Genomic DNA, 24,436 nt, shown 5'->3' on the forward strand with positions numbered 1-24,436 from the left:
CCTGGAGAAACAAGCGAAAAAAACAGTTCAAAGCCAACAACATAAAAAGAAGCCTATGGCACCTGGTATTTCCAGGCGGTCTCCCATCCAGGTACTAACCAGGCCCGACACTGTTTAGCCTCTGAGATCAGATGAGATTGGGCGCTTTCAGGGTGATGGGGCCGTAGGTGATCTCTTTGGGCACTCTCAACCCTCTTGTTAAACGCCAAGATGGTCACCTTGGGAAACAAGCGAAAATAAACAGGTAAACGCCAACAACATAAAAAGAAGCCTACGGTATCTGGTATTCACAGATGGTCTCCCATACAGGTATTAACCAGGCTGTACACTGCTAGGCCTCCGAGATCAGATGAGATTGTGCGCTTTCAGGGTGATGTGTCCATAGGTGTTCTATTTAGACACTCTCAACCCTCTTGACAAATACCAAGATGATTATCTTGGGAAACAAGTGAAAAAAAAACAGGACAACGCCAACAACATAGACCCTGGCAGTCTCCCATCTGACCCAGAACCTGCTTAGCCTCTGAGATCGGGGGCTTTCAGGGTGATGTGACCTCAGGCGAACGCTTTGGGACATACTCAAAACTCTTGACTGATGCTAAAATGGTCACCTTGGGAAACAAGCGAAAGAAAAACAGGTCAAAGCCAACAATATAAAAAGATTCCTACGGCACCTTTAATTAGGTACTATCCAGGCCGGACCCTGCTGAGCCTCTGAGATCAGATGAGATTGGGCGCTTTCAGGGGGATGTGGCCGTAGGAGATTTCTTTGGGCTCTCTCAGCCCTCTTGACAAATGCCAAGATGATCACCTTGGGAAACAAGTGGAAAAAAAAAACCATGTCAACGCCAACAACATAAAAAGAATCCTACGGCACCTGGTATTCCCAGTTGGTCTCCCATCCAGTTACTAATCAGGCCCGACAATGCTTAGCCTCCGAGATCAGTTAAGATCAGGCACTTTCAAGGTGATGGGGCCATAGGCGATCTCTTCAGGCACTCTCAACCATCTTGACAAACGCCAACATGGGCATCTTGGGAAACAAGCGAAAAAAAACAAGTCATTGCCAACATTGGAGGCTAAGCAGGGTTGGGCAATCAGTTTCCTTGCCTGAAATAGGCATCTCAGAACTGCCATCTGGCTACTTCCCGGGTTTCCAACTCCTTCAACTAATCCCAGGAGACAATACTTCGCCTCCATCCTGGTGGAGGTTCCAAACACCCGATCAATGGTTCCTGTCACCTCTGTCCAGTAGCGGATCAACTTCGGGCATCTCCAAAACATGTGCATCATGTCTCCCCCCATGTTCCCGCACCGGGGGCAACTTGCGTCCGGCCGTTCGGCCAAACTGAAAAAGTTTACGAGGAGCATAATAGGTTCTATATAATAAGAACAGATGTGACATCCTCTGTGAGGAGAGCCACAATTCACCACAGGCAGGATTCCTGTGGCCAATTATAGCTCAGGGGGGTTTAGTACACACCTCACACTATATAAGGACGCCAGCGCGGTGGCCTTGTATAGTGTGTTGCGGTGGTCAGGGAAAGAGAACGATAGGCAGGGACAGTGTCTTTACTGCTTGGGAACCTGGCACTGTTACAGTGGGTGATATGTGCCTCCTGCACAGTACACACCGGAAGCTACCCTTTATTACTGGTGTTCAATTTCTGCAATACATGCATCTGCAGTGCAGAAGTTAGAGTGGGTGTTGTGTGCCTCCTGCACAGTATACACCTTATTGCTGGTGTTCTGTTTCTGTAATACAGGAACCTAGCACTGTTACAGTGCTAGGGTGTACAGAGAAGCTGGTATATATAGAAAACTACAGCATACAGAAGAAAGGCTAGTGAATACAGAATACAGACTCATGTATGTAGATAGGCTTGAGTATACAGAGATGCTAGAGTAAACAGTGAGGCTGGGGTACACAGAGAGGCTAGTTTAAAGAGAGGCTAGTATATACAAAGATGTTAGTGTATATAGAGAGGTTAGTGTATAGAGAGAGTCGAGTGTATACAGAAAGGACAGTGCATATAGAGAAGCTAGTGTATACAGAAGACAGGCTTGGGTATACATCAAAGCTGACATTCTATACAGAAGACTGGGTAGTGTATACAGAGAGTCTAGTGGGTACAGAAGACAGGCTGTTGTATTCTAGCTAGTTTTTACAGTCTAGTGTATACAGAAGACAGGCTGTGGTATACAGAGAGTTTAGTGTATTCAGAGAGTCTAGTGTATACAGTCGGCGAGTGTATACATAAGACTGGCTAGTTTACACAGTGTTTACAGAGATGCAAGGGTGTACAGAGAGGCTGGTATATATAGAAGACTACAGCATACAGAAGAAAGGCTAGTGAATACAGAATACAGACTCGTGTATGCAGATAGGCTTGAGTATACAGAGATGTTAGAGTAAACAATGAGGTTGGGGTACACAGAGAGGCTAGCTTAAAGAGAAGCTAATATATACAAAGATGTTAGTGTATATAGAGAGGTTAGTGTATAGATAGAGTAGAGTGTATTCAGTTAGGACAGTGCATATAGAGAGACTAGTGTATACAGAAGACAGGCTTGGGTATACATCCAAGCTGACAGTGTATACAGAAGACTGGGTAGTGTATACAGAGATTCTAGTGGGTACAGAAGACAGGCTGGTGTATTCTAGCTAGTTTTTACAGTCTAGCATATACAGAAGACAGGCTGTGGTATACAGAGGGTTTAGTGTATTACAGAGATGCAAGGGTGTACAGAGAAGCTAGTATATATAGAAGACTACAGCATACAGAAGAAAGGCTAGTGAATACAGAATAAAGGCTGGCTTCTACGGAGAGGCTAGTGTATGCAGAACACTATCTAGGGTATATAGAGAGGCTAGTGCATAGAGTGAAGCTATTGTATATAGAAGCCTGGTTAGTGTATACAGAGAAGCTAGTGTGTACAGAAGAAAGTCTAGACAGGCTATAAAGAGAGACAAGTTTTTACAGAAGACAGTTTGGGGTATACAGAGATGCTAGTTTATACAGAGAGACTAATGTATACAGAAGACAGGCTAGGGCATACAGAAGACAGAAGACGGGCTAGTGTATTCAGAACATAGGCTAGTGTATATCGAAGACAGGCTGTTGTATGCAGAAGATCGGCTAGTGTAAACATGCTGGTGTATATAGAGAGGCTAGTGAATTTAGAGGGTAGGCTAAGTGATAACAGAAGACAATCTGGGCTATACAGAGACATTTCATCATTTCATCTAGCTCACATCTCTAATGGAGTTTGTCTCATTGCCATGAGACAATTGCCTTTTCATTCTTATGCTAAATATAGATCACTACACGATTTTAATCATCCACATCAAGCATGCAATAAAACTATCATACATATAAATAAACCATGTACTCTTTTGCTCTATTTTGCATATTTGTAATTCTCCACATCAACTGTCACATTGAGTATGTGACAGTCCTGACACACCATCCTGACTTATTTTTCTTTATTTCTTATTAGAAACAGAGAGTACTATCTCAAAATCCGGTTACATCTATTCACTTCGATGAGTTCTACCGCTAATTGTACGGTAATGCAAAATGTTCACAAAACCATCCATTTGCTACGAGACATGCTGCACATACTAAGAGTAATGTAACTATCGCTCGCTAGCGATATAAACAGTTTTATTGCTTTTCTGACATTAACCGAGTATCTCTGACATTAACTGAGTATCTCTCTGCACTATGATCTTATTAATAATAATAATAATAATAATAATAGGATTGTGTAATGCAAAGATCAACTAGCTTTCTCATTGGTACCGGCATATCCTTTAAATTTAGACTAACGCAACTATTTCTCGGCCATTTTCAAGCTAAGCTTTCAATCTCTTATCTTTGAACAGCGATACTTCCTCCCTACAATATTAAGCCATTTAAATGTCCTATTGGTCGCCTATATTATACAACTTTCTGAAAAGCCTATATGTAGAGAATAAAACTAGTCTTAAATCTTAATAAAACAGTTTTATTGCTCAACCAGTATCAGCTGTCATGACAAATAAACGTTTCCACTGTTTGACTCTATTTTCTGTATTACTTCTTTTTCTCCACCTTAACTGTCACAGTTAAAACACAGTGACAAAACATTTCTTTTTACCGCAGCAAAATGTGAGAAAAGCAGTGTAAGCCGTCTTTCTGCCATATGCTTCAGAAAATTAATGTACCGCTTTTAAATCCATATCAATTCCACATAACCGTGAACCGTCTTACAATTTTAATATTTACTGTTTGTAATTACTGATATTAAATTATGACTATACCAGTGGAAAAGGACCGCGTAATGGAACTGTGAAATTAATCATAATCTCAGAGTTATTTTAGCATCCCGAGGGCCACACCTCTCCCAGACGCTGTTTACCCACCACTGTCAACTATCGCAGTTTCTTGTTGGTAAATCCCGGTGGGAAGTCTGGATTACCTATAACCGGAGTCATTGGTGATGGCAGGGGAGCAATGTGTGTGCAGCGGAACAACCTCCGCACAACAGCCAACGTAGCTCCCACTACGGGGTGACCTCTGAGGTCTTTTGGTAGGGAGGACAGGAGCCACGGGGAGGTCAATAGGGGAATGGATCCATCCTCAATCTCCATCTCCACCCACTGCTTGTGTGGGCCATTACAATGCCAATCAATGACTCTCGCTAGCAGAGTCACTCTGTAGTATTGTCTGAGATCTGGGAGACCCAGACCCCCCTCGTCCTTTGGTCTGGCAAGCAATTGCAAACGGGCTCTGGGCGGTTTGCGCGCCCAAATAAAGTCCCGGAGCAGCACCTGCAGTTGTCTGAAAAAAATTGGGGGTAACCGGATCGGTAATGTCTGGAACATGTATAAGATCCGCGGGAGGGCCGTCATTTTGAATGCATTACAGCGCCCGAACCAGGTCAGTGTTAAAGCATGCCAGTTTCCCAAATCAGATTTCAGTCTATCCAGGAGAGGGACAAAATTAAGCGGGTACAATTGCTCTAAATTCGCTGCGATGTCAACGCCCAGGTAACGTATAGATTTTTCAGCCCAGTAGAATGGAAAAGCGGAGCAGAGCCTCTTGGCCTCACCATCCGGGACCGATATATTCAATACAGCTGACTTGGCGCAATTGATTTTATAGTTTGATAGGCTGCCGTATCGCTGTAGAGACGCAAGTATATTGGGAAGCAAAATGTGTGGATTGGAGACGGAAAAAATTAGATTGTCAGCGTACGCCGCAATTTTGCTTTGAGGGTTTGGATATGCCAGTAATATTCGGGTCTTTCCGAACGTGACACATAAGTGGTTCCAGTGTCAGAATAAAAATTAGGGGAGACAGAGGGCACCCCTGCCTCATCCCATTAGTAATGGGGAAAGAGTCCGTGCACCACTCGTTCACCCGTACCGCTGCTGACGGCGTGGAGTAAAGCGACATTACCCAGCTCATCATGTTGGGGCCAAACAGTGTCGGGCCTGGTTAGTACCTGGATGGGAGACCGCCTGGGAATACCAGGTGCCATAGGCTTCTTTTTTTATTTATTTATTTTATTTAGTAGTATGCGACATACAATGCAAAGGCAACTTCACAGAATGTGTTATACAAATAGTTACAAACAAACGATCATATTGCATGGATATCAGAGCCAATGGTTAGAAGTCCGAGGAGAATAGCACGTGTACAGCTTTGCGGTCATATCAAGATGAGATTAAAGCTCCATCTCGTTGGGATCCTCTACCACTTAAAATATTATTGATACTAGCCCTGCTACCCTCGAAGAGTTTAGATATCCATAGATAGGGGAAGAGTATTGTGTAGTAGTCAAATGGGGTCGGAACATACCATTTTCTTTTCCCTTTTTTGAGTTTAGAAGGGAAATAGTAGAACTGAAAGGAGGGAGAAGGGGAAAGAGAAGATTGGGGAAGGAAATGGCAGAAAAGGAAAAGAAGGGGTAAGGGGGTGTCGTGGGTAGAGTGGATAGGATGGGATCCCCTCCCAGGGAGCAAGAGACGCCCTCGGCTCACCAGCTCATCAGCTGTCCAACGTTTGGAACAGCGATCTCCAATGATCACCATGAGCTTACTATGTCTCGCGGAGGTATTCTTCCGAAAAGCTAAACTGGGTCCAGTAGAACCATCTGTTCCCATGCTCCTCCGTTTTATCCCTCATTGTGGCAGTCAGGTCTTCCATTCGTTCAATATCATTTACCCTTGCGAACCACTGGGTCACCATTGGAGCAGATTGCTCTTTCCACTGACTTGGGATGCAGGCCCTAGCTGCATTGAGGAGATGTTTAAGTAAGGACTTATGATAACGCTTTCTCGACATAGGAGTTAGATTGAGAAGAACTGCTGCGGGATCATTGGCTAAGGAAATGTCTGTGAACTTGTGGATCAGTCTCAGGACAGGCTGCCAGAATGTTTGTAATTTAGGGCATTCCCAGAAAATGTGGAGAATGGTGCCAGCCTGTTGCCCACAGCGACAGCAGCGGTCAGATTGACCGGGGAAAATTTTGGCCAACACCACCGGTGTATGATACCAGCGTGTGATCAGCTTATATGAGATCTCCTGATATTTACTGCAGAGTGACGACTTATGGGCGAAAAAGAGTATTCTGTCCTTCTGTGGTTTGGAGAATGTAGTTTGTAAGTCCCTTTTCCATTTAGCTAGGAAGGGTGGATCCGTGGAGGATTGTGCGTCTGTCAGGACTTGGTAGGACCTAGAGAGGGAACCACGAATTGGGCCATCATCCAGGCAAAGTTCCTCGAAGGGGTGGAATTGTCTAGAGAAGAACGAATGGTTAGGTAGTGATCCGAGGAAATGGATTAGCTGTCTAGCTCTCCAGCTATCCAATGCAACAGGTACTTGCTCTAGCAGTATGGTCCCCATGGGAATCAAGCCCGTGGGTCCAAGAAATAGGGTTGCTCTCAGAAGCCCTTTCGGGGCTTGCCTGGTAAAAGCCTGGTCAGACAGGCCCGGAGGGAATCTAGGATGTCCAATAATTGGGGTCATAGGAGAAGGGAAGTTAGTCAGGTGGGAAAGGTGAAAAAAACTATCCATCTCGGCGAGCGAGGGGCCAATTAACGGGTGAGTAGTCACACAGGGCTCCAATGGCCTCCCCGCCCAAGGCAGACCAGCCAGTGGAACCCACGCCATCTCCAGCTCTAGCTTGACCCATAGCTTCAGTTCCCCATGCCGGTGTCTTATCACATATGGTCCCCCATCGGATAGTGTCCGCTGTGTACTGCGCATGCGCAGTACACAGCAACACAGATTCCGAAAATTGCCGAGCAATGCGCAGTACGGCGCAGACACTATATCATGGCCGGACAGTATATGGCAGAACACCGGCACCAGTCAACCACCGGTGTCATGTGCGTCGCTGTGTAATATAGAGCAGGGTCCGGGAAGCCAATACCTCCCTGCCATTTCGGTCGCAATAGCATTGCCCTACCAATACGCATATGTTTTCCGCGCCAGAGGAACTTGATAAAGATTGAGCGAACCGCATGAAAGAAAGTCTGGGGTATTTTGATAGGTAAGGCTTGTAGTAGATACAGAAGTCGTGGCATCACGTTCATCTTCGCGTTCAACACATTACAGCGTCCGAACCATGACAGAGCTAGTGGGTCCCATCTTTTAGGGTCCGCTGTAAGCCCATAGGCTTCTTTTTATGTTGTTGGCTTTGAACTGTTTTTTTTGCTTGTTTCTCAAGGCGACCATCTTGGCGTTTGTCAAGAGGGTTGGGCGTGTCTTGAAGAGAACGCTTACGGCCACATCAACCTGAAAGCACCCGATCTCGTCTGAATTCAGAGGCTAAGCAGCGTCAGACCTGGTTAGTACCTGGATGGGAGACTGCCTGGGAAGACCAGGTGCCATAGAAGGATCTGGTCTGGTTAGTGTCTTGATTGGGAGATCGCCTGGGAATACTGGATGCCGTAGGCTTCATTTTATGTTGTTGGCTTTGACCTGTTTTTTTTAGCTTGTTTCCCAAGGTGACCATCTTGGCCTTTGTCAAGAGGCTTCAGAGTGCCCAAAGAGAGTGCCTACAGCCAAATCACCCTGAAAGAGCCCAATCTCATCTGATCTCGGAGGCTAAGCAGCGATGGGCCTGGTTAGTACCTGGATGGGAGACAGCTTGGGAATACCAGGTGCCGTAGGCTTCTCATTATGTTGTCGGCGTTGACCTGTTTTATTTTCCCTTGTTTCCCAAGGTGACCATCTTGGCATGTGTCAAGAGGGTTGAGAGTGCACAAAGAAATTGCCTACAAGCACAACACCCTGAAAGCGCCCAATCTTGTTTGGTCTCAGAGGCTAAGCAGGGTTGGGCCTGGTTTGTACCTGGATGGGAGACCGCCTGGTTTTTCCAGATGCCGCAGGCCTATTTTTATGTTGTTGGTGTTGACCTGTTTTTTTCGCTTGTTTCCCAAAGTGTTTTTTCGCTTGTTTCCCATCTTGGCATTTGTCAAGAGGGTTGAGAGTGCCTAAAGAGATCGCTTACAGCCGCATCACCCTGAAAGCACCCTATCTCTTCTGATCTCAGAGGCTAAGAAGGGTTGGGCCTATTTAGTACTTGAATGGGAGACGGCCTTGGAATACCAGTTGCCGTATTCTTCTTTTTATGTTGTTGGCGTTGACCTGTTTTTTTCCGCTTGTTTTCCAGGGTGACTATCTTGGCATTTTTCAAGAGGGATGAGAGTGCCCAAAGAGATTGCCTATGGGCACATCACCCTGAAAGCGCCCAATCTCCGCTGATCTCAGAGGCTAGAAAGGGTCGCGCCATGTTAATACCTGGATGGGAGACCGCCTGGAAATACTAGGTGCGGTAGGCTTCTTTTTATGTTGTTGGCGTTGACTTGTTTTTTTTGTTTGTTTCCCAAGGTGACCATCTTGGCGTTTGTCAAGAGGGTTGAGCGTGCCTGAAAAAATCTACTATGGCTGCATCACCCTGAAAGAGCCAAATCTCATTTGATCTCAGAGGCTAAGCAGGGTTGGGACCTGGTTAGTACCTGGATGGGAGACCGCCTGGGATTTCTTGATGCCATAGGCTTTTTTTTAAGTTGTTGGCATTGACTTATTTTTTTTTTTTTGTTTTATTATTTTATTAAGTATAAGTAGAACAACATAAATATAACAGTCAACCATACAGCATGACCCAGGGTCACAATTACATGGTAACAAAAAATAGACAGCCAAATAACTCTGGGTTCTCAGAGGGGAGTCCTACAGTTTCATGCAGAAAAGAGAGAAACCCCACCTCGGACATGTAGTACAGTATAACTAATGCAGCTCCGTTCGGACAAATGTAATCATGGAGAACAACTGGGACCACAGCGAGCCAGCTTATCATGACCTATGTGAACCAGAGTAAAATATGAGCCGGTCGTGTCCAGAACCCTGGGGTTCTTCTGGGTCCCAAAGGCTAGTAAGGAGACAAGGCATAGTCAAAAGGGAGGACGGGGGAAGAAGAGAGTGCAAAGACGGAGAGAGAGGAGGGGGGGGGGATGGCGGTGGGGAAAAATAGAAAAATAAAGACAAAAAGGGAGGGGGGGGGGAATGCCAACCAGGGCAGACATGGCCTACATAGGTAAACGTTAGATGTTCAGTCTTTTTCTGGGACAGGGGCGCTGCTCACCTCCCGAATGTAGTCTCAAGTACCAGTAAAATACCTCCAGGGCCTCCATGTAACACCAAATGCCTCTTCAGTGTTGTGAAGGGTGGCGGTCAATTCTTCCATCCGGAGAATATGATTGACTTTGGAATACCACAGCACCTTGGATGGGGGCTGAGGCTGCCTCCACAGTGTAGGCCCGGGCGGCGTTCAGGAGTTGCATCGTGAGGGTTTTTTTGTATTTTCGAACAGGCTGTTCGGTCAAGTGTAGAAGGCACGCTGCTGGGTTGTCTGCGATATCTACATTTCTGAGAGTTTTTATCATCCCGGTCACCTCCACCCAAAAGTTCCTCAAGGCCGGGCATGCCCAGAAAATGTGTCCCATGGTCCCCGTATCTGAATTGCACCTCCAACAAACATCCGGGATCGATCTATTCATTTTATTCAGAAGGTATGGGACTCTATACCAGCGTGAGACTATCTTGTATCCTGATTCTTGATATTGGTTTGCGACGGAAGCTTTATGTACTAATGTCAGGATCTTCCCTATCTGTTGTGGGGTAAATGTGATGCCAAAGTCCCTCTCCCATTTGTGGATAAATGGTGGGGTCGACTCCTCCTCCTGACTACTCGCACAGGTTCCTTTTTGTGACAGATGGATTCATAGGGCGTCAGGTCTCTAGGAGTGTAGGGGGCCCTTTGTATGGCCAGAAGAAAGTGACGAAGTTGATAAGCACTAAACAAGTCAAGCGGAGGGTCAGAAAACTCAGCGTCAGTTTGTGTGGTCGGGAGCCCTCCCGAGGGCCACAGCTCTCCCAGACACTGTTTCCCCACCACTGTCAACTGTCGCAGTTTCTTGTTGGTAAATCCCGATGGGAAGTCTGGATTACCTATAACCGGAGTCATTGGTGACGGCAGGGGAGCAATGGATGTGCAGCGGAACAACCTCCGCACCATTGCCGGGACTGGGAGGACTAGGATTCGGGGGCTCCCTCTCCGACCTGTCTACCCACCAACCCAAGTAGGACAGCGCTTTAAACCCAGTGTACATCTGGTAAGCGCTATAGCATAATTGTGCTGTTTTAGTATACCCTTCCTGTACTGTTGAGTGCGGACAACCCTTAATTTCCCTCTCCCCCTGGGGTTGAGGTGCCCGGCCTCTTTTTCCCTTTACCTTTCCTTCCATTTGCCCTTCCTTTCTCCCCCTTAGTTCCCGCCATGCATTACCTACCCAAAACCTACCTTGGTTCAACTTTCTTTGCTTTTCTCTGATGTCCCCCTCCCCCTCCCCGAGGAGCGATGGCAGACTCAGTCAAGGTCACCTCTCTAAACATTAAGGGACTGAACTCCCCTGAAAAACGGTGGATCCTCCTGTGAGAACTGAAGACTTCCTGTACTGATGTGGCCTTTATACAAGAAACACATTTTAAAAATACTAGCCTCCCCTTTCTATGGTCGAGATCCTTCCCTAAGGTCTACCATTCTACTAACCCCTCCTCTAAGACCAAGGGAGTCTCCATTCTGATCTCTAGCAGGCTCCCCTGGGTTCTCCAGGATTCTCTGGTGGACCCTGGGGGCCGATATCTTTTTCTTAGGGGCCACATTGGAGAGCGCCTTTTTACATTTGCCACTGTGTACGCTCCCAATGATCACCAAGACACATTCCTCAGAACTACCCTGCACAGATTATGTGACTTTCGGGATGGGCCAGTTGATATTAGGTGGGGACTTTAATGTCCCCTTTCCCCATCGGTTGACACTTCTGCCTCTTGCTCCTCGCTCCTCATTTCCTCTAGAAATCGGATTACTAAGTGTTTACTGAATGACCAATTAGTTGATGTCTGGCGTCTGCAACACTCTGGGGAAAGGGACTACTCTTTTTGCTCTTCCCCTCACAAATCATACTTGAGGATAGACTTCTTCTTGATTCCACATGACCAACTGCACTTGGTGAGCTCTTCCTCCATCGGCCATATTACTTGGTCCGACCACGCTCCTGTAGCCCTTACCTACACCCTCTCTAGGAACCCCTCACCTAGGTCTCTATTCTGGCACCTTAATGAAAGCCTCCTCCAGATACAGGAAGTTTTAGCAGATGTGACCAGGGAATTGGACCTTTATTTCCAAGAAAACTAAACGCAGGACTGTGACCCGGGGATAATTTGGGAGGCTCACAAGTCAGTACTCCGCAGGGTACTTATCAGGCACAGGGCGCGCATCAAACGAACACGGAAGGAACAGCTTGCTAATCTGTTTCGTGAACTTGCCTCTGTGGAAGCGAAACATAAACATACCCCCTCACGGACCTTAGAGATTGAATTGGGGACACTCCGTACCCATATTGCTGACCTACTCCATTATGAAGCGAAAGCGGCACTCCAGTTTTGTCGTAAACTGACGTAGGAGTCAGGGGACAAATGCGGAAAAATCTTAGCCAGGTCGGTAAAGGAGTTGAAATCTGGCTCTTACATACCACAGTTGATAGATGAGAATGGCCAGAGGGCCTCTACCCCAACCCAAATAGCCGAAGTCTTTGAAAAATGTTACTCTGATCTCTACAACCTGCCCGATTCAGGGTCTGGACAGGACAATATAGACAGATATGTAACCGGTTCTGGTCTACCAACCCTCTCATCGGAATCACGGGAGTACTTGGAGGACCCGATCACACTGGAAGAAGTCCAGACGGCCGTGGGACCTCCGAAGGTGGGTAAGGCTCCGGGCCCTGACGGATATACCGCACAATACTTTAAGACCTTCCTCCCTATTCTCGGCCCGCGCTTGGTGAATTTATTTAATACTCTGAGCTCGAATGGGGATTTTCCTGAGGATACCCTTAGAGCCCACATCTCGTTGATACCTAAGGAGGGCAAAGACCCGGGCCTATGTGGGAGCTACAGACCCATTTCCCTCCTAAATTCGGTCCTAAAACTATTCTCTAAAATCCTCGCCACGTGATTGGCACATCACTTGCAGTCCCTTATACATATTGACCAGTTAGGTTTTATTCCCACCAGGGAAGATAGGGACAACACCATTAAGGTGCTTACCCTGATCCATAAAGCAAAGTCATCTGGGACCCCTTGTCTTTTCATGAGTACTGATGACGAGAAGGCTTTTGATCGGGTCAAATGGACATTAATGTTCTCGGTCCTTTGCCATATAGGTCTGAGTGAACGGATGCTGGCATGGATAAGTAAGATATACTCACGCCCTTCAGCTCAAGTCAAAGCGAATGGGGTTCTCTCATCTCCCCTTGACATCGGGAATGGGACCAGACAGGGTGGCCCCCTGTCGCCCCTATTATTTGCACTGTCATTGGAACCCTTTCTCTCCACAATTCGACAAAACTCAGACATAACGGGACTCCAAATGGGTACTATTGAGTGCAAGATATCTGCCTACGCGGATGACATGCTGTTCTCGCTGACGAATCCCAGAGTTTCCTTGCCAAATCTCCTTCGGGAATTCCAGATATACGGGATACTTCTTGAAATCAAAGGCCATGGGGTTTGCAGTCCTCCCGCAAACGTTAATAGACTTGCAGTCCAATTTTTGATTTAAATGGACCCATACAGCCCTTAAGTACTTAGGTACTTACATTCCACCGGACATCGCGCGTACGTTTATGTTGAACTTCCCCCCACCCCTTGTCACTAAGATCCGCAGTTTGCTTCACGGGTGGCATTCTGGCCTCCATTCCTGGTTCAGGAGATGCAATCTCATTAAAATGAACATACTCCCTAAATTTACTTATCTTTTCAAAGCTCTCCCGATCCAGATTCCAGTCCTGTTTTTTAAGCAAGCTCAATCCTTGCTCACTCAATTTAACTGGGCCCACAAAAATCCCAGACTTAAGCGGTCACAGCTGACATTGTCTAAACAACAGGGAGGGTTGGTTCTCCCTGACTTGCGAAGCTACTACCTGGCCTCCCATCTGGGGCATGTATTGGACTGGAATCGAAAAAAACTTTCTAAGCTCACTCCCGAATTCCGCTAAGAAGCGCCATGTGGTGCTATAAGTATTTACCCACAGAATTTATGTCACATCCCACTATAGGGGCTTAGTTGAAAGTCAGTCACCTGATCGCTACCCAAAACACACTCACGTCTTTGACTTCCCCCCTATTCCCTATACGTGGCCATCCAACCTTTGAACTGGGGACCCACTTAGAAATTCCAACCTAGACAATGCGTCTAAATTCGTCATTGATGGAAAATGGCCTTCTTTCTCAACCCTAACAGATCCGACAGGGCTTTTCCAACTGCCTTTTTGGAGAGCATCGCAACGACATAATTTTCTCTATTCCATCCCCAATCCTCAAACGTTCGCCCGCCCTCAGACGGAGTTTGAGACTCTATGCAGGAGCGAAGGCACTTTGGCCCACATTCTCTCTCAAACAGATTACCCACACTTAACCTGTCTGTCCAACTGGGAAAAGGACCTTAATTGCTCATTTTCCCCAGCACAGAGACAACGCATTATCACTTTGGCTCTCAAAATGTCGCTGTGCACGAGGATACAGGAGACAAATTTTAAACTTCTCACCAGCTGGTATTTGACACCATCAAAGCTGCAGAAATGTTTCCCCTCTTCCTCGAACATATGCTGGAGGTGTGGAGAAGAAGAGGGCACGTTGCTGCACATTTTTTGGTCCTGCCCCAGCTTGGTGGACTTCTGGACAGAGATCCGATGCATAACACAAAAATTCACAGACTTCTCCATCCAGGAAGAGGCTGCATTCTTTCTCTTGCACCATTCACAGATTCCCATTAAGAAGTACAAAAAAATCTATTTTGCGGCATGTGATAAATGCGGCGAAATCCTGCATCCCTCTCTATTGGAAAAAATGTTCCCCCCCTTTCATTACTCACTGGCTTAGGAAAATAGAGGACATTAAAAAAAATGGAGGACTTGATCCTCACATCACAAGGTAAACAATAATTTTTTAAACAAACCTGAGACATCTGGAATACCTTTATATTCTCGCTGGAAGGATGTCGCCTGCTATCGCCTTAGTGCTCTGAGCTTTCTTTGACTGGCCCCTTGGACAGTGGCTGCCATCGTGTCTCGTCCCCTCTTCTCCTTTTCTGATCTTTCAACCCTTCTCTTTTCTGCCTTCCTCCCCTATCTCTCACCCCCTCCACCCCCTCTCTCTTTTGGAAAGAGTGGAAAATTGGGAATGACGGCCCCACACCCCCCTCTGGATTGGACCTGGGGTTTGTGTGACCCTGGATCTTGGTACAGTACTTTATCCGTGCCTCGAATCATTGTGATTGATGGAAGGCAGACTCACAGTTGCGAATATACCTGTATCAAGTATTGTTCAGCTGCTTTTTGCTCTGTATTTCTCTGTTGCATTATGTACTCGGGGGACCGTCTTCCCCTATTTGGAGAAAAAATTATATTTGGAAAAAAAAAAGAAGCCTACGACACCTGGTATTCCCAGGCGGTCTCCCATCCAGGCATTAACCAGGCCCGACCCTGCTTAGCCTCCAAGATCAGATGAGATGGAACAGATTCAGGGTCATGTGGCCGTAGCCAATATCTTCAGGCACTCTCAACTCTCTTGACAAACACCAAGATGGTCACCTTGGAAACAAGCGGAGAAAACTAGGTCAATGGCAACAACATAAAAAGAAGCCTACGGCATCTGGAAATCCCAGGCGGTCTTCCATCCAGGTACTAAACTGGTCCCAACCCTGCTTAGCCTCTGAGATCAGATGAGATTGGGCTCTTTCAGGGTGGTGTGGCCGTAGGAGATTTCTTCAGGCACTCTCAACCTTGACTAACGCCAATATGGTCACCTTGGGAAACAAACAACAAAATCAAGTCAATGCCAACAACATGAGAAGAAGTCTACAGCACCTAGTATTCCCAGGTGGTCTCCCATCCAGGTATTAACAAGGCCCGACCCTGTTTAGTCTCTGAGATCAGACGAGATCTGGTGCTTTCAGGGTTATGTGGCCATAGGCGAGCTCTTCAGGCACTCTCAACCCTCTTGACAAACACCAAGATGGTCACCTTGGTGAACAAACAAAAAAAAAAAAACAAGTCAACGCCAACAACATAAAAAGAAGCCTTCAGCACCTAGTATTCCCAGATGGTCTCCCATCCAGGTATTAACAAGGCCCGACCCTGTTTAATCTCTGAGATCAGACGAGATCTGGTGCTTTCAGGGTTATGTGGCCATAGGCGAGCTCTTCAGGCACTCTCAACCCTCTTGACAAATGCCAAGATAGTCACCTTGGGAAACAAGCGAGAAAAAAAAACTGGTCAATGTCAACAACATAAAAAGAAGACTACGGCACCTGGTATTCCACAGCCATCTCCCATCCAGGGACTAACTAGGCCCAACCCTTCTTAGCCTCAGAGATGAGAAGAGATAGGGATCTTTCAGGGTGATGCTGCTGTAAGCGAACTCTTTGGGCACTCTCAACCCTCTTGACAAATGCCAAGATGGTCACCTTGGGAAACAAGCGAAAAAAAAAAAATGAATCAACGTCAACAACATAAAAAGACGCGGAGAAGGCCTTTGACAGGGTGGCCTGGCACTTTATGCAGGCCACCCTGGAACATATAGGTCTTGGCCCCAACATGATGAGCTGGGTAATTTCGCTTTACTCCACGCCGTCGGCAGCGGTACGGGTGAACGAGTGGTGCTCGGACTCTTTCCCCATCACTAATGGGACGAGGCAGGGGTGCCCTCTGTCTCCCCTAATTTTTATTCTGACACTGGAACCACTTATGTGTCACGTTCGGAATGACCCGAATATTACTGGCATATCCAAACCCTCGGCGCACCACAAAATTGCGGCGTACGCTGACGATCTAATTTTTTTTCGTCTCCAATCCACACATTTCGCTTCCCAATATACTCGCGGCTCTCCGACGATACGGCAGCCTATCAAACTATAAAATCAATTGCACCGTCGGCTGTATTGAATATATCGGTCCCGGATGGTGAGGCCAAGAGGCTACGCTCCGCTTTTCCATTCTACTGATCTGAAAAATCTATACGTTACCTGGGCATTGACATCGCAGCGGATTTGGCGCAATTGTACCCGCTTAATTTTGTCACTCTCCTGAATAGACTGAAATCTGATTTGGGAAACTGGCATGCTTTAACACTGACCTGGTTCGGGCGCTGTAATGCATTCAAAATGACGGCCCTCCCGCGGATCTTATACTTGTTCCAGACATTACCGATCCGGTTACCCCCAATTTTTTTCAGACAACTGCAGGTGCTACTCCGGGACTTTATTTGGGCGCGCAAACCGCCCAGAGCCCGTTTGCAATTGCTTGCCAGACCAAAGGACAAGGGGGGTCTGGGTCTCCCAGATCTGAGACAATACTACAGAGCGAGTCTGCTAGCGAGAGTCGTTGATTGGCATTGTAATGGCCCACACAAGCAGTGGGTGGAGATGGAGATTGAGGATGGATCCCCTATTGACCTCCCCGTGGCTCCTGTCCTCCCTACCAAAAGACCTCAGAGATCACCCCGTAGTGGGAGCTACGTTGGCTGTTGTGCGGAGGTTGTTCCGCTGCACACACATTGCTCCCCTGCCGTCACCAATGACTCCGGTTATAGGTAATCCAGACTTCCCACCGGGATTTACCAACAAGAAACTGCGACAGTTGACAGTGATGGGAAAACAGCGTCTGGGAGAGGTGTGGCCCTCGGGAGGGCTCCCGACCACGCAAACTGTCGCCGAGCTTTCTGACCCTCCGCTTGACTTGTTTAGTGCTTATCAACTTCGTCACTTTCTTCTGGCCATACAAAGGGCCCCCTACACTCCTAGAGACCTGACGCCCTATGAATCCATCTGTCACAAAAAGGAACCTGTGCGACACACCCTCTCCCTCCTGTACAACCTATTAAGTAGTCAGGAGGAGGAGTCGACCCCACCATTTATCCACAAATGGGAGAGGGACTTTGGCATCACATTTACCCCACAACAGATAGGGAAGATCCTGACATTATTACATAAAGCTTCCATCGCAAACCAATATCAAGAATCAGGATACAAGATAGTCTCACGCTGGTATAGAGTCCCATACCTTCTGAATAAAATGAATAGATCGATCCCGGATGTTTGTTGGAGGTCCAATTCAGATACGGGGACCATGGGACACATTTTCTGGGCATGCCCGGCCATGAGGAACTTTTGGGTGGAGGTGACCGGGATGATAAAAACTCTCAGAAATGTAGACATCGCTGACAACCCAGCAGCGTGCCTTCTACACTTGACCGAACAGCCTGTTCGAAAATACAAAAAAACCCTCACGATGCAACTCCTGAATGCCGTCCGGGCCTGCATTCCCACACTGTGGAGGCAGCCTCAGCCCGCATCCAAGGTGCTGTGGTATTCCAAAGTCAATCATATTCTCCGGATGGAAGAATTGACCGCCACCCTTCACAACACTAAAGAGGCATTTAGTGTTACATGGAGGCCCTGGAGGTATTTTACTGGTACTTGAGACTACATTCGGGAGGTGAGCAGCGCCCCTGTCCCAGAAAAAGACTGAACATCTAACGTTTACCTACGTAGGCCATGTCTGCCCTGGGTGGCATCCCCCCCCCTCCCTTTTTTTCTTTATTTTTCTATTTTTCCCCGCCGCCACCCCCCCCTCCTCTCTCTCAGTCTTTGCACTCTCTTCTTCCCCCATCCTCCCTTTTGACTATGCCATGTCTCCTTACCAGCCTTTGGGACCCAGAAGAACCCCAGGGTTCTGGACACGACCGGCTCATATTTTACTCTGGTTCACATAGGTCACGATAAGCTGGCTCGCTGTGGTCCCAGTTGTTCTCCATGATTACATTTGTCCGAACGGAGCTGCATTAGTTATACTGTACTACATGTCCGAGGTGGGGTTTCTCTCTATTCTGCATGAAACTCTAGGACTCTCCTCTGAGAACCCAGAGTTATTTGGCTGCCTATTTTTTGTTACCATGTAATTGTGAGCCTGGGTCATGCTGTATGGTTGACTGTTATATTTATGTTGTTCTACTTATACTTAATAAAAGAATAAAACAAAAAAAAAAAATAAGTCAATGCCAACAACTTAAAAAAAAAGCCTATGGCATCGAGAAATCCCAGGCGGTCTCCCATCCAGGTACTAACCAGGTCCCAACCCTGCTTAGCCTCTGAGATCAAATGAGATTTGGCTCTTTCAGGGTGATGCAGCCATTGTAGATTTTTTCAGGCACGCTCAACCCTCTTGACAAACGCCAAGATGGTCACCTTGGGAAACAAACAAAAAAAACAAGTCAACGCCAACAACATAAAAAGAAGCCTACCGCACCTAGTATTTCCAGGCGGTCTCCCATCCAAGTATTAACAAGGCGCGACCCTTTCTAGCCTCTGAGATCAGCGGAGATTGGGCACTTTCAGGGTGATGTGCCCATAGGCAATCTCTTTGGGCACTCTCATCCCTCTTGAAAAATGCCAAGATAGTCACCCTGGAAAACAAGCGAAAAAAAACAGGTCAACGCCAACAACATAAAAAGAAGAATACGGCACCTGGTATTCCAAGGCCGTCTCCCATTCAAGTACTAACTAGGCCCAACCCTTCTTAGCCTCTGAGATCAGAAGAGATAGGGTGCTTTCAGGGTGATGCGGCTGTAAGCGATCTCTTTAGGCACTCTCAACCCTCTTGACAAATGCCAAGATGATCACTTTGGGAAACAAGCGAAAAAAACAGGTCAACACCAACAACATAAAAATAAGCCTGCGGCATCTGGAAAACCCAGGCGGTCTCCCATCCAGGTACAAACCAGGCCCAACCCTGCTTAGCCTCTGAGACCAAACGAGATTGGGCGCTTTCAGGGTGTTGTGCTCGTAGGCAATTTCTTTGTGCACTCTCAACCCTCTTGACACATGCCAAGATGGTCACCTTGGGAAACAAGGGAAAATAAAACAGGTCAACGCTGACAACATAATGAGAAGCCTACAGCACCTGGTATTCCCAAGCTGTCTCCCATCCAGGTACTAACCAGGCCCATCGCTGCTTAGCCTCCGAGATCAGATGAGATTGGGCTCTTTCAGGGTGATTTGGCCATAGGCACTCTCTTTGGGCACTCTGAAGCCTCTTGACAAAGGCCAAGATGGTCACCTTGGGAAACAAGCTAAAAAAAACAGGTCAAAGCCAACAACATAAAAAGAAGCCTACGGCATCCAGTATTCCCAGGCGATCTCCCAATCAAGACACTAACCAGACCAGATCCTTCTATGGCACCTGGTCTTCCCAGGCAGTCTCCCATCCAGGTACTAACCAGGCCTGACGCTGCTTAGCCTCTGAAATCAGATGAGATCGGGTGCTTTCAGGTTGATGTGGCCGTAAGCGTTCTCTTCAAGACACGCCCAACCCTCTTGACAAACGCCAAGATGGTCGCCTTGAGAAACAAGCAAAAAAAACAGGTCAAAGCCAACAACATAAAAAGAAGCCTATGGGCTTACAGCGGACCCTAAAAGATGGGACCCACTAGCTCTGTCATGGTTCGGACGCTGTAATGTGTTGAAGATGAATGCGATGCAACGCCTTCTGTATCTACTACAAGCCTTACCTATCAAAATACCCCAGACTTTCTTTCATGCGGTTCGCTCAATCTTTATCAAGTTCCTCTGGTGCGGAAAACATATGCGTATTGGTAGGGCAATGCTATTGCGACCGAAATTGCGGGGAGGTATTGGCTTCCCGGACCCTGCTCTATATTACACAGCGACGCACATGACACCGGTGGTTGATTGGTGCCGGTGTTCTGCCATATACTGTCCGGCCATGATATAGTGTCTGCGCCGTACTGCGCATGCGCAGTACGGAGCAGACGAAGCTTCGGAAAATCTCCGAAGCTGAACGGCGCCTGCGCGGTGAGTGGAGGTGGTAGCCCCACCATCCAAGCGGACATAGGGTTGTGAATATTAGAGGGCCCCTCGCAGGCGAGCTTCGCTCGCCACGCTTCTGGCTCTTTTATATTCTTACTCTATGTCCACTTGGATAGTGGGGATAGAACATGGACTCAGTGCGCAGGCGCCGTTCATGCTCGGCAATTTCGGAATCTGTGTTGCTGTGTACTGCGCATGCGCAGTACACAGCGGACACTATCCGATGGGGGACCATATGTGATAAGACACCGGCATGGGGAACTGAAGCTGTGGGTCAAGCTACAGCAGGAGATGGCGCGGGTTCCACTGGCTGGTCTGCCTTGGGCGGGGAGGCCACTGGAGCCCTGTGTGACTACTCACCCGTTAATTGGCCCCTCGCTCGCCGAGATGGATAGTTTTTTTCACCTTTCCCACCTGACTAACTTCCCTTCTCCTATGACCCCAATTATTGGACATCCTAGATTCCCTCCGGGCCTGTCTGACCAGGCCTTTACCAGGCAAGCCCCGAAAGGGCTTTTGAGAGCAGCCCTATTTCTGGGACCCACGGGCTTGATTCCCATGGGGACCATACTGCTAGAGCAAGTACCTGTTGCATTGGATAGCTGGAGAGCTAGACAGCTAATCCATTTCATCGGATCACTACCTAAACATTCGTTCTTCTCTAGACAATTCCACTCCTTCGAGGAACTTTGCCTGGATGATGGCCCAATTCGTGGTTCCCTCTCTAGGTCCTACAAAATCCTGACAGACGCACAATCCTCCACGGATCCACCCTTCCTAGCTAAATGGAAAAGGGGCTTACAAACTACATTCTCCAAACCACAGAAGGACAGAATACTCTTTTTCGCCCATAAGTCGTCACTCTGCAGTAAATATCAGGAGATCTCATATAAGCTGATCACACGCTGGTATCATACACCGGTGGTGTTGGCCAAAATATTCCCCGGTAAATCTGACCGCTGCTGTCACTGTGAGCAACAGGCTGGCACCATTCTCCACATTTTCTGGGAATGCCCTAAATTACAAACATTCTGGCAGCCTGTCCTGAGACTCATCCACAAGTTCACAGACATTTCCTTAGCCAATGATCCCGCAGCAGTTCTTCTCAATCTAACTCCTATGTCGAGAAAGCGTTATCATAAGTCCTTACTTAAACATCTCCTCAATGCAGCTAGGGCCTGCATCCCAAGTCAGTGGAAAGAGCAATCTGCTCCAATGGTGACCCAGTGGTTCGCAAGGGTAAATGATATTGAACGAATGGAAGACCTGACTGCCACAATGAGGGATAAAACGGAGGAGCATGGGAACAGATGGTTCTACTGGACCCAGTTTCGCTTTTCGGAAGAATACCTCCGCGAGACATAGTAAGCTCATGGTGATCGTTGGAGATCGCTGTTCCAAACGTTGGACAGCTGATGAGCTGGTGAGCCGAGGGCGTCTCTTGCTCCCTGGGAGGGGACCCCATCCTATCCACTCTACCCTCGGCACCCCCTTACCAGTTCTTTTCCTTTTCTGACATTTCCTTCCCCAATCTTCTCTTTCCCCTTCTCCCTCCTTTCAGTTCTACGATTTTCCTTCTTAACTCAAAAAAGGGAAAAGAAAATGGTATGTTCCGACCCCATTTGACTACTACACAATACTCTTCCCCTATCTATGGATATCTAAACTCTTCGAGGGTAGCAGGGATAGTATCAATAATATTTTAAGTGGTAGAGGATCCCAACGAGATGGAGCTTTAATCTCATCTTGATATGACCGCAAAGCTGTACACGTGCTATTCTCCACGGACTTCTTACCATTGGCTCTGATATCCATGCAATATGATCGTTTGTTTGTAACTATTTGTATCACACATTCTGTGAAGTTGCCTTTGCATTGTATGTCGCATACTACTAAATAAAAAAAATAATTAAAAAAAAGAAGCCTTATGGCACCTGGTATTCCCAGGCAGTCTCCCATCCAGGTACTAACCAGGCCCGACACTGTTTAGCATCCGAGATCAGACGAGATTGGGTGCTTTCAGGGTGATGGGGCCGTAGGTGATCTCTTCGGGCACTCTCAACCCTCTTGAAAAACGCCAAGATGGTCACCTTGGGAAACAAGTGAAAAAAAAAACAGGTCAAGGCCAACAACATAAAAAGAAGCCTACAGCACCTAGTATTCCCAGGTGGTCTCCAATCAGGGTACTAGCAAGGCCCAACCCTGTTTAGCTTCTGAGATCAGAGGAGATCGGGTGCTTTCAGGGTTATGTGCCCATAGGCAATCTCTTTGGGCATTCTCAACCCTCTTTTTTTTTATAAATTCTTTATTTTTTCATCTTTTCTTTCCATAGATTTCACATTACATTTCGTTTTACATCTACAACTTCTTTAATAGCTATAACAGTCTTATAATATTTCAATCCGTACCTCAATTCCATGTCATCCTCCCCCCTCCCTCACCCTTCCCTCCCAGAAAAATAAATAAATAAATATACAAACAAGAGAAAAAAAAAAAAAAAAAAGTTTGAATTTTCACTATAATCCCCCCCCTCACTCCCCCCCCCCCCCCCCACCACCACCCGCCTGCTCTATCATATTTCGAAATGTTTCACATCATACTTTCTCTATAATTTAGATATGGAGCCCAGATCTTCTGATATTTCTCGTCTTGATCTCTCATTGTCATTGTTAAATTTTCCATTTGTTGGATTTCTGCAATTCTCTGAAACCACTGTGCTCTAGCTGGAGGGTTGCTTTTTTTCCACAGAACCGGGATGCATGCCCTTGCTGCTATCAATAAATGTCTCAGCAAAGAATTTTTGAATCTTTCTATTGCCATTGGGATGTCCAGCAGCAGAAAAGTTGCCGGTTTATCTCCCAGGTCAATTCCTGTAATCCTTACAATAGTATCGGCTACCATCTCCCAGAACACTCTCATTTTTGGACATTCCCAAAATATATGTAATAATGTTCCTTCTGCTCCATGACATCTCCAACATGTCTCTGATATCTGGGGGTAAATTTGATGTAACACTTTTGGTGTTCTATACCACCTAGTAAGGATCTTGTATCCCCCTTCTTGATATCTGCTTGCCATCGAGGCCTTTTGATTAAACCACAGCATCTTATCCTTTTGTTCTGGGGAAAACGTAGTCCCTAAATCTCTTTCCCAAGCCTGTAAAAAGGGCAAATCTTGTAAAGTCTCCTGTTCTATTAACATACTATAAAAATAAGACAAGATGGTCACCTTGGGAAACAAGGGAAAATAAAACAGATCAACGCCGACAACATAATGAGAAGCCTACGGCACCTGGTATTCCCAAGCTGTCTACCATCCAGGTACTAACCAGGCCCATCGCTGCGTAGCCTCCGAGATCAGATGAGATTGGACTCTTTCAGGCTGATTTGGCCGTAGGCACTCTCTTTGGGCACTCTGAAGCCTCTTGACAAAGGCCAAGATGGTCACCTTGGGAAACAAGCTAAACGAAACAGGTCAAAGCCAACAACATAAAAAGAAGCCTACGGCATCCAGTATTCCCAGGCGATCTCCCAATCAAGACACTAACCAGACCAGATCCTTCTATGGCACCTGGTATTCCCAGGCAGTCTCCCATCCAGGTACTAACCAGGCCCGACACTGTTTAGCATCCGAGATCAGACGAGATTGGGTGCTTTCAGGGTGATGGGGCCGTAGGTGATCTCTTCGGGCACTCTCAACCCTCTTGAAAAACGCCAAGATGGTCACCTTGGGAAACAAGTGAAAAAAAAAACAGGTCAAGGCCAACAACATAAAAAGAAGCCTACAGCACCTAGTATTCCCAGGTGGTCTCCAATCAGGGTACTAGCAAGGCCCAACCCTGTTTAGCTTCTGAGATCAGAGGAGATCGGGTGCTTTCAGGGTTATGTGCCCATAGGCAATCTCTTTGGGCATTCTCAACCCTCTTGACAAA

General features: G+C 46.9%; 12 pseudogenes; 1 reads left to right on the forward strand and 11 right to left on the reverse strand.

Moving 5' to 3' along the window:
• Positions 1-50: 50 nt before the first annotated feature.
• LOC143944171 (5S ribosomal RNA) lies at positions 51-169 on the reverse strand (annotated as a pseudogene).
• A 696-nt stretch (positions 170-865) lies between these two features.
• On the reverse strand, positions 866-984 carry LOC143952345 (5S ribosomal RNA; annotated as a pseudogene).
• Positions 985-8,051: 7,067 nt separating this feature from the next.
• On the forward strand, positions 8,052-8,170 carry LOC143942540 (5S ribosomal RNA; annotated as a pseudogene).
• Positions 8,171-15,260: 7,090 nt separating this feature from the next.
• LOC143949492 (5S ribosomal RNA) lies at positions 15,261-15,380 on the reverse strand (annotated as a pseudogene).
• Positions 15,381-15,475: 95 nt separating this feature from the next.
• Positions 15,476-15,594, reverse strand: LOC143944666 (5S ribosomal RNA; annotated as a pseudogene).
• A 103-nt stretch (positions 15,595-15,697) lies between these two features.
• On the reverse strand, positions 15,698-15,816 carry LOC143946144 (5S ribosomal RNA; annotated as a pseudogene).
• A 3,751-nt stretch (positions 15,817-19,567) lies between these two features.
• Positions 19,568-19,686, reverse strand: LOC143955769 (5S ribosomal RNA; annotated as a pseudogene).
• A 160-nt stretch (positions 19,687-19,846) lies between these two features.
• On the reverse strand, positions 19,847-19,965 carry LOC143952710 (5S ribosomal RNA; annotated as a pseudogene).
• A 2,462-nt stretch (positions 19,966-22,427) lies between these two features.
• Positions 22,428-22,546, reverse strand: LOC143942727 (5S ribosomal RNA; annotated as a pseudogene).
• Positions 22,547-22,647: 101 nt separating this feature from the next.
• LOC143943419 (5S ribosomal RNA) lies at positions 22,648-22,766 on the reverse strand (annotated as a pseudogene).
• Positions 22,767-24,063: 1,297 nt separating this feature from the next.
• On the reverse strand, positions 24,064-24,182 carry LOC143943348 (5S ribosomal RNA; annotated as a pseudogene).
• Positions 24,183-24,283: 101 nt separating this feature from the next.
• On the reverse strand, positions 24,284-24,402 carry LOC143943441 (5S ribosomal RNA; annotated as a pseudogene).
• Between the last annotated feature and the right edge of the window lie 34 nt (positions 24,403-24,436).

The sequence above is a fragment of the Lithobates pipiens genome, unplaced genomic scaffold, assembly GCF_037356315.1.
Source record: "Lithobates pipiens isolate NorthernLeopardFrog02 unplaced genomic scaffold, aLitPip1_a1.2 Scaffold_10, whole genome shotgun sequence".
Classification (NCBI taxonomy): Eukaryota; Metazoa; Chordata; class Amphibia; order Anura; family Ranidae; genus Lithobates; species Lithobates pipiens.